At 41.1% G+C, this 9320-nt stretch overlaps 1 long non-coding RNA gene across 1 annotated transcript; it reads right to left on the reverse strand.

The window, feature by feature from the left end:
- Positions 1-678: 678 nt before the first annotated feature.
- LOC121718417 lies at positions 679-8535 on the reverse strand. Its single transcript, XR_006033941.1, has 4 exons — positions 8393-8535; positions 1265-1395; positions 1051-1076; positions 679-911 (listed from the first exon to the last, which is right to left on the reverse strand). It is a non-coding gene; the product is annotated as an uncharacterized LOC121718417 (long non-coding RNA).
- Positions 8536-9320: the final 785 nt, after the last annotated feature.

The raw sequence follows: 9320 nt of genomic DNA on the forward strand, positions 1-9320 counted from the left end.
AGGTGCAGTCTTTTATTCAAAGGCATTTGGCAATAACATTCAAAAACAGTATGTTTTCTCTTTAAGGTGGAAGTTTGAGGTCTTTGTTGAACTCAATGACATTTGATTGGTTTTATTACTCTTACTGAGGACATATTTTACATTTGACTGCTGCATTGTGACCCCAAAAAAGCATCTCATTCTGGCACCAGTCGCAAGGTCACACCTGAACAGCCACTGGCCAATCCACAGCAGCAAATAACTTGCTATGGGCTTTCAAATAACTTGCTATGGGCTTTAATTTATATTACCATTAAATGCCCTCGTGCTCTGTCTGACTATATTATGAAGTGTAACATGATTCAACATCGGACCCTTATCTAGTTGTTACTGGTAACATGTTCAACATGTTACCAGTATTACATAAGTCATAAGTCTGTGTGTTGAGTTCTGTCAGTGCAAACACATTCAAACATTCAGTTTACCTTTCTTTTTTACAAAAAAAAGAATCTGGTTTGTATGTTTTGTAGTTTACATGTTGTTTTGTTTATTACTAATATTAATATATGACTACTTTAAACTGTTAGTTTTGTAATGTTAATGTAATGTTCATTGATGTAAGTTTTTTTTTTGTAAGTTAATGTAATGTTTATTGGTATAATTTTAAGTAACTTTGGACAGAAGTGTCTGTACCACAAGAATAAACATAAGCAACAAATTAACTGTTGCTGCTACTCAAATTTCCAGTAAGAAGCAACAGATGGCACCTTGTTGTTGGAACTCTGGATTTCATAGGCTGCCAGATGGGGATCACAATTTAGTTGTTCCTTCAAGAATGGACCTTTCTTGGAAAAACTGAAGGAGACATTTTTTGTTGTTTTTCCATTTTTCCTCTCCACTGGAGAACTGCTCGGTCACCTTTGACTCCACACCTGTAAGACATGGCTCTTTCTAAGAGAGACAGGGTAGATGGATAGCAAGTGATCTTTTCAATCGTGCCTTTGTACATGTCATCTCTTTTTGACAGGGGTGCGCCCTTGTCTCAAAATGGAAGTGTTGCGGATCAAATACCTGCTTTCAGGCTGTCTCAGAAGCTGCTTCAGGGGGCGAGGGAATTGGGGTTGCGGAAGAAATGGAGCACAGAGGGAAAAAGAGTCGATTATGAGTCATGTTTTTTGTTTCGCTGTACTCTGCTACCTTAAAGATGGATGTTCTATCCAACTGAGTGTATCATGTGTATCATGGCATGTGTTTTGAGACCTATGCCTATGTAACCTAGGCATACCTCCACTCTGTGGAGGACATTGTACTGTTGGCAGGTGATTTCATCTTTGTCTCAATTTCTCTTCAGTGATGAAAAGTCAGCTGTCATATTCCCACTGTGTCAAATTATGTTCAGGGATCAGTGCAGGAAAACTGTTGGCAAAGATGGAACATACTGTCAATATTTGCCAATAAGCACATTTCTGAAACTGTATGAAGGCTATTAGGAAGTCACTGTCCAGTAGTGAAAAACACTGTGGATGTTGCTTTACTTCAACAAGCCATTTTAGTTTGGCCATGCTCCGGACAGCATCTCACTTTCTTTTTTATTTTCCCCTTCTTCTGTTTTGCATTCTCCCAGAGGCAGGGTCAACAAGCCTCATTCTTGCACAGAATCAAGAACCACTCTTGAGATTCATTAAATGTACCATCATTAAATGTATTGAGTTTGCCATTCTATTTCTTAAATTATTGCATTGTCATGCCAACGGCTATGTGATACTTACCGGTATGTGGTTAATTGATTGCAATCTAATTCTGCCCAGAGCTCTAAGCAATTTGATCAAATTTAAATTGCAACAGAAATCTCCTGTGTGCATAACCATGGGATTGTCTCATACACCTAATGTTTAAAGGTTTTGTGCTAAGCGAGTTCACAGACGTATGCATATGCCTTTTTTTTTCTCTAAAACCCCCTGACAAATGAGACCCCAAACGCCAGTGTGCAGGAGTGTGATAACAGCGATCAATGGAGAGAGTGTTAGGACTTGTCTCCTGATGCTCAGACCACAGCTTCTCATTAACCTGCAATTATGGAGGGCCATTTTATTTTTGGCGCTCTGATTAGATCTCCATTGATGGGAACAAGTGCAATCCAAGTAATGTCTTAAAATGCACAAGACCTCCACAGGTGGGTTGAGGTCTGTCTTTGGGTCTCATAGTTGTAATATGAATTCATGTTACATGCTCTATTTCTTTATCAACTTAACCAAACGACTTAATTTCATTTGTTATGTACAGTAGGTCTACATTTTCTGTATGTATCAAAAGGGAACCAGGAAAAGCTTTGTGCATGAATGTATCTGCGCTACATTTGTTCACTTTAATTTTTGATTCTAAATAAAAGGTTGTGGATAAGAGCCCTGTACAGTAGTTTCTTAGGGGAAAATGGCAATGTATTAATTTCATCGGCAGAGTTCCAGCTGGGTGGAAGTCATTGTCATTTTTGTGGGAATGAATACTAACATTCTCCTCAGAGGACTTTCATCTGCATGAGCTGTAGGGGCTGAAAAGTTGTCTTGCTGCCTTCACCGTCGTCTGAGAAACTCCTATGGAAAATGAAGCGTGCTTGTCAGACTCTGGCAGGTTGGTGCTCCAGGTGATCAGGATCCATCAGAGGAAATGACGGAGGCAGCTGGAGATGGAGGATGTGTTCTTTTATCCCGTGATTTAATTAGACAGAGGCCCCCTGGAGAGCCACCTCCTCCACCCCCTGCTCCGCTGAGCTCAGACACAAAGTGGTGGAATAATGGAAGCCGAATTACTGGGTGCCGCCGTGTAATTTAAATGTCATTATCACCCGGGCGATGAGCGTGTGTCAATGTAAGTTAGCGCCAAATTAAAGTTGAAAAGTGTGTGAGCACAACCTCCAGAATGCATTCAGTTTGACTTTCGAGTGTTTTTGGTGGAGACTGCAGAGCAGACACTGCTGCTGTCATGCTCTTAATATGTACAATCAACTGCATCACAGTCTGTGTTGTCAACTATCACAAGTCCTGTGATATAAAAATTGATTAATAACACATGATGATAACATTAAATTGTATTATTGGGCTAGTTAAAAACAAGTCTGGTCTTGGGTGTTGGATTTGCAGTTATTCTAGCAGCTTACATGATGGCCTTGTAATTTTGATTGTAAGAAATAACATGTTATTTTACCTTTTTCAATTACAAAAGGCTTTCAGATGGTGTTCAAATGTGAATTGGTCTGAAGCTGTTTAAAAATGCATCAATAGTGAAATGTTATCAAATATTGAAAATGGCAAACTACTGTAAGTGTTTAGCATTGATCTAGCCTTGAAGTGTTTGACTGCAATAGCAAGTTGCTTTACAGCATGTCTTACATTATATATCTTGAATAGGCCTACATATCAGTTATTTGTTCCAATCACGTCACAACTCAAGCGTGAATGAATGAGGATTTAAAAACCATATGATGCAAAAGGGAAAGTGAGCCAGTTATTTAGAAAGTATTGATCATCAGTATGTTGAAAAGAATGGACTTTAAAAAGGGGGGACATCTTTACTGAGATAAGATGCATGCTGTAACTGATAGAGTGAAAATATCAAGGCTCAGTTTGCAGAGGAAATTTTACTTTGTACCCTCTCTGCCATTTACAGTGCGTCAAGTGGATTTCCTCTGAGATCAAAAGCAATTTCCTCCTTCCATCTCAGTGATGAAAGTCATTCTTACAATACCATTCCTCTGCTTTGACTCCCTTTGATGTCAACTGAAAGTCAATTGATGACTGTTTTGTCAACAGTATTCTAATAGCATCAAACAATACCCTTAGATGTTAATCCATCAATTTAACCATAACTTTGAAGCTCAAGTTATATGTCATTATCAAATTAAAAGTCAATAGTGAAGCTAGGCTTTGATTTATGGAAATTGCTTTCATTGAATGAGGCACTGTGAGCTGAACAGCCTGCTACTTGTATAACTGAATACCGGAAGGCAGAATTCTATGACAGCACCTCAGCTTCCACCTGACATTGGATTGTGTTTTTGACACCGCTGCAATCCACACATTTTTCTGATTATTGAAATAAACAAAAATGGAGCAGAATGGGTGGAGGGTCTACCTTGACAGAATCTTAAAATCTATATGAAAGTGAGCAAAGAATTGTAGTAAACAATAACTACTTTGACTGCTCTAATCAGTGTTGCCAGATTGGGCTTCTTTTGACTTCGTCGGGCGAGGGAAAATAAGATTTGGGCGGGCTAAAAAATTTTTGAGTGTAATGGTTCTCTATGGCAAAATCGTTGTTTGGGCCCTTTTTTGCCGAAAAGGGCGGGTTTTTGAACGTAAATGGGCAGAAATCACTCAACCCAATCTGGCAACACTGGCTCTAATGTCTTCTCTCACTTCTTTGACCCACTGACCTTGATAAGACAGCATTAGTGCAATATTGGCATTTCTTTCAAAATGGTTGGGAAACACAGTGACAAAGAGTGTCTCCCTTTACCACAAATGAGATTCAGATTGTCAGATGCTATAGTGGAGAGGAACTTTGTTTACATTTGCCTGTTTACTTTGGTACTTTGTGGTTTCCCATGACTAAGTTCTTCGTATGGCTGGCTGGTATTACAATGCATGCTATGACCTCTCTGTAAGATGTATACAAAGTGCATTGCAACATGACTACTGGAACTAAACTCTGTCGGTTTTTGCAGTGCATCCGTGTGCTGTAACTAACCCACTTCTGAGAGAGGGGTGTTTGTCCCCTGCCATGCCGTCCCACCGAGTCGTCCCAACTGGGCTGCTTGCTCCAGTGTGCTGTGAGCACCATGCAGCTCTCTGGGCTGCCTGCTCCAGTGTGCTGTGAGCACCATGCAGCTCTCTGGGCTGCCTGCTCCAGTGCGTGGCGTGGTGTCAGTGGGCAGATGGAGCTGCTGTATCATTAGTGCGGTCCGACTGCGGGAGAGCCGCGCAGCTCTCTGCTTCATTACTGTCCTTCTCGCTCCACTTGGTGGCCTAATCCCCGCTGCCGGGAGCGCCACTGCCTCACACACCCCGAGTCTCAGATGTTTGACACACTTCTCACCCTTATTCCACCACTGCATGTTCATCTCTCCCCATCTCTCTTGCTCTGTCTCTTTCTGTTGGTCTCTATGAGACTCAGCTTTGTGCCTTTCTGTCATGACTTCTCATTGTTGAGTGCATCTCATGTCATGTTTAGTCTTTGGATTTTATAAGCCCCCCTGTCCGTTTCTGAAAATGTGCGTGTTGCCTCTGGCCGTTCCCTGCTTGGACACGTGTACACACCAATGAATCTCATTTGGACTTTAATAACAAATTGTTGAAGGATAATCCTCTTGTACCAAAAAGGAAATCAAAGTCACAAATCAGTGCCTAATCCAAAGAGTTTCACAGGAGTAGTAAATATTTTTGCTGCTGAGCTTTTTGTACCCAAAGGAGACTCTATGCTCTGACACACTTTCTCTCTCTCCACTGACCCAGGAGGTCAATCGCAGATGGTTGAAATGGAGCAGCCATCTTGTGGCAGGCTCCCTCCATCTTACACACAGAAACAACCGTCATAGAACAAACGCACATGTATGCATCTGCATGTATGCATCTGTATGCATCTCTGTATGCATCTGCATGTATGCATCTGTATGCATCTCTGTAATATTCTATCCCACACTTTCATCCTGTCTCTCTCTCTCTCTCTCTCTCTCTCTCTCTCACACACACACACACACACACACACACACACACACACACACACATGTATTTAGTTGTTGTTGAATGTAATTTATTTCTTAGGTATCTCAGGTTCTCATGATTGAGCTCTTAACTTGATAATCCTCTTATATCAATTCAATTTGTGATGGGCTACAGCAATGCTTAGCCAAGAGAGCTAAGGACAACACTAGCCAGGGACATGATTGAACGGACACAATTTCCTCTGTGCTTTTCGGTGTCACTGTAAAAGCATGCATAGATATTACATTTGTAATATTATATATGTATTTTGTTATAAACTGTATGAGCATAAAAAGTTTATGAAACAGCTTCATAAAATGTACACGGTTTGTGCATGATTTTTTTTTATCATCATTTTGAACAAAATACCAGTTCAATTAGCCCATTTCACAAGATCTTGCCACCGTGTAACCCAACTTCTGCTGGAACAGCACAGTCCACAGAAAAGACAGAAAAATGAAGACGTTTCACCCTGCCAATTAAGGCATCATTAACATCAGCGAAGCCTGGGCACCTGGGGCCTCATGTACAAAACTTGCGTACACACAAAAATGTTGTGTACATCATCTTTCCCACTCTCGGTCAGATGTATCAAGAGTGAAATGAATGTGAGAATGTGCGTTTCTCCTGGGTTTCTCCGCGCCAACTTCATATCTGGCGTACGCATATTTCCAGTACGCATATTTCCAGTGTGTGCAGCGCAACAACATAGTTGTTAGCCTATTGATCACGAGTCTAGGCTTTTAATTGCACAGTATTGTGAATGTGGGTTATAAAATGATAACACTTCAAGGTACAGACCTAAATACATGTACATGCAACATGTGCAAACACTGCGCAATACAGCATAATATAGTAGACTGTAGCCTTATAAGAGGATATCAAGAATTAAAAGGGAATGTGAAAGCTATTTAGACAGCACCGATATTTAGTTCCATGATTGCTGATGGCTTTTCAGATTTTGAAGAGCTTTCCACGAAATATGTGATGAATGGGGTTGACTTAACGCATTTGCCCATGCCTTGAACATTTGCCGGGGCGTTTTTCCCTTCATATCTCCGATAGTTTTCATTTTTTTTAGAAATGACATAGGCTCTTATGAGTTAAAGTAGGCTGCTTACCACAGGGGATTTCTTGTCAACATGGTATTCCAGTGAAAAATGGCAGTAGCCTATGGGACAGGATCATCCAAGTGTTCATCCAAACGTCGTCCATGTTAGGCTACAGCCTGACTAATAAGGGCAAGTTGTAGCTATTTCCCTTAGTGTGATTGACTCCATACTTTGAATTTCATGGAAGAACCATTTGTATTATTGTTGTCACACAAATTATTGGGATATAATCCAAAATCATAAAGGCAATATGGCTTACAGTAGATCAACTTTGGTTATTTTACTCCGGCTGCGCGATGCGTGGTCTCTTACTTGGACATGATTGATTTGATGAATATCAACTGCATATTTAATTAAAGCAACATCAAAGAGTTTTTTGTACCTTAAAATAATGTTTCCAAAATTGTTTCAGTGGTTCATCAACTCGTAACAGGGTGAACGGCACTTCTGCATTCGATTCACGGGCCTCTATCGGCTATAACCGCACTATGTAAGTTTGCCAGATCGGGTAGCGGATCTGTAGTTCGATGGAATGAGACATAAGAAACTACAAATTTGACTTGCATGATGTCGCAATACATCGTACTTTCATAAAATCATGCAACATATTCTACCTTGTCTATGGACATCGTTATTTGCAAAGCCAGTGCTGGATAAACAAATAGTGTGGGTGCGACAGAGGAAAAGTTCTTTGGTGTTGCTTTAATGCAGTTATTTTTTGATGGTCCAAATGCCCATCAAACCCCATTATGCAAACCCTGTCACCTGTCATGGGGTAGGCCAAATTGTCTTTGTGGAGGTCTGCGCTCTTGAGTGGCCTTCTAGTTAGCGTATTAAAATGATTTAGGGAGGAGAGAGGGAGGAGTGTGCTCATGCATGTGTGCTTAATTTCACGTTGGGATGTACAAAGAAAAGCTGGTGGAATGCTGCATACGCAGTCTCATACATCAGAATTTGGGCGTACGCTACTTCCCAGGTTTGCACGTACACAATGCTTTAGTATTAATTCCGCACAAATCTTTGAGGCACCTGGACACTGTGAAATGGGCTTACTGCACAAAATAGTTTTGCCAAAAGTGTTTTGAAATATTTAGAAAAGTGGCCCGTCTCCGACCCTGACTGCATGTGTCTGGTAATGAGATGATTTGTCCTTTGTACTAGGTGTGTATGTACTGCTCGTGCATCCATTTGTTGAATTTGAAATGCTTCTCTACTTCTCTTCAGCCATTTCCACTCAGATATTTTTGTGCTGAAATACGTCAGGAAAAACCTGGCCAGTGCTGGCACGGTTTCTCTTCATGTCTCTACATAGACTTTATGAGCTCCCAAAATACATTTTAAAGCCGTAATGTTTCAGCCTAGAGGGCACCCTGAGTCAAAACCAGGCCATGAAGTCAGTGAGCGGACATTTTTGCTTTTCTTGTACACCAACTTGTTTTTCATCATCTTTCTGCACCTGTGTCCAACCTCCATATGCTTTCATTTATACCTAATGCCTAGTTTCCTGTTTTTTTCTGCTCCAGAGCTCCAAAGGCCCACTCCTACCTTCCAGATCTGCAGTCTTCAAATCACACATTTCCTCCTCGGTTCATCAGCAGCAGAAAAACATATTTGAAGACACAGTCATCGAAACTGTGATATGTGGGCGTGATCACACAACTGTAGCCCACATCCAGAATCAGAAGAGCCTGTGAACCCATTTATAGACCCTTTCAAGAGAGTTCCATTATCAGCATCATAGTTGGCCCCACAAGGCTTCCGTTTTAACATTCCATATGTTATCTTAATGCAGAGGAAGTAGATTGGGGCCCAAATAGAACGTTCAAGCATTGTTTTTGTTTTTATTGTTGAAAGGGTCCATACACAAACCAATCAGCACCCAGAGGCAGTGGAGCCAGTCGGTCGCCATCCCAGTATGTGGCGTGCAGGCCAGGCAGACTGCGGAATGGAGCGCAGGCCGACATGGAGGGTGCAAGGTGAGGTGGGAGTGACGAGGCTGCCGCAGAGGCACACTTTGTTTAATCACTGAGCTCTAATTGGAATTTGTTTGCAGAGGGTGCACTTGCACTGGATGGCTAGAACGGTATTTTTCTAGAGAGCATTCGAGTTGAAAATAATGTGTACTCTCCCCATACCTGGAGAAAATTGTATTTCATCACATTTGCATATTATTGAGCCGCACTCAGTCAAGAGGGAGAAAGCCATGTGCTTAATGACGGAATAATAATATCAATGTGTTCTGCAAATGAAGGGTCCTAAAAAAAACAGATGCCACCTTCTGCCTGTATTTAGACATAGACATACTGTATCACAACATAAACAGTGAATCAGTACAGGGAGAATCTGGCCCTCTGGCCTCTCAACAAATGCTATGCTCATTTTACTGACAACAAAGTTGGACTTGATTCTTCTCAAATCTTTTTGCAGAATAGAAATGAAGAATGTTACAGTGCAGTGATTATGTTATTACGCT

Source organism: Alosa sapidissima, chromosome 1 (genome assembly GCF_018492685.1).
Source record: "Alosa sapidissima isolate fAloSap1 chromosome 1, fAloSap1.pri, whole genome shotgun sequence".
NCBI lineage: Eukaryota > Metazoa > Chordata > Actinopteri > Clupeiformes > Clupeidae > Alosa > Alosa sapidissima.